Raw genomic sequence first — 1,169 nt, 5'->3', positions numbered from 1 at the left:
GTTACCTGGTTTCTCTGTCTTGAAGGATTTATAGTAACATGAGAACTAATATCCCTTTGGAATATGAAGTCTGTTGGACATTCAGAATCACGCATTTTCTGGGACCTGAGTTCCCTAGAACTTTGCTTCCTACAACCCCAAGGATTACAGGGCAACAGGGCCTGGAGGACTTGCTGGAGGACTGGGCAAGTCCCTTGGTGGGTTTAGAATGCCACTTACAGAGCAGAGGACAATGATATTTGTTCCTTTCCATAACCAAACACCACTGCACTTCAGAGCACCATTTCCCAAGGTTTACCTTGAATTCAGTGTTTATTTTTTCAAAATCTTCTGCAGATGAAAAGCTTACTTGAAGGAGCAGAATTCAGAAGGGAAGAGAGCTAGCCATTCCACCTAGAGTAATGAAGTCTCAGTGTTCACAGGGGAAAGACGGATCCAAAGACTTGGGTGGCTTCTCTCCAGTCATAAGTATTTCCTGTGCTCTCTACAACAGGGCTCTAACTGGGGGCCAAGGATCCTTCCTGGATAGGCTTCAAGGGCATTGAGTGGAACTCTGGGGTTCATAAAGCTCGTCTAATTTTTAAAGGGCCCATGGCTCCCCGGTGGTTGAGAGATGATGGCCTAGTGATGTCATGGGGAGGCTGTTTTCACCCTCTGACTCCCAGCTGGGGCTCACTTAGGTATGCAACATTTCATTGCAGTCCTTTTAGGGCCTGACACGTTAGTAGTCACCTGATAAATGTGGCAGGGCAAGTTAGTTATTGATGGATTTTTTTTTTTTTTTACATGATGTATGCAAAGGCCCTTGGAGAGAATGAAGTCAGCAGCTCAGCTTAGAGAAAGCAGCATAATATACCCAGAATCATACTACCAGTAGGATGTGGATATTGTATTGTAATACCCAAAGTGAATCCAAATTCTCTGATTTAGAGATTCCAAAGGATTTCATAAGTCATATGCAATATTTCACAAGCATCCTGGTAACTTATAACCTTATTGTCAAGATTATTATCTTGAAAAAATTTCTAGGCCAGGCACCGAGGCTCATGTCAGCATTTTGGGACATTTGGGACAGGAGGATTACTTGAGCTGAGGAGTTCAAGGTCAGCCTGGGCAACATAGCAAGATCCCATCTCTGTTTAAATAGATACAGTTTTTTTCATGTCTTA

The sequence above is a fragment of the Rhinopithecus roxellana genome, chromosome 12, assembly GCF_007565055.1.
Source record: "Rhinopithecus roxellana isolate Shanxi Qingling chromosome 12, ASM756505v1, whole genome shotgun sequence".
Classification (NCBI taxonomy): domain Eukaryota; kingdom Metazoa; phylum Chordata; class Mammalia; order Primates; family Cercopithecidae; genus Rhinopithecus; species Rhinopithecus roxellana.
Note: the sequence above shows the minus strand (reverse complement) of the source record.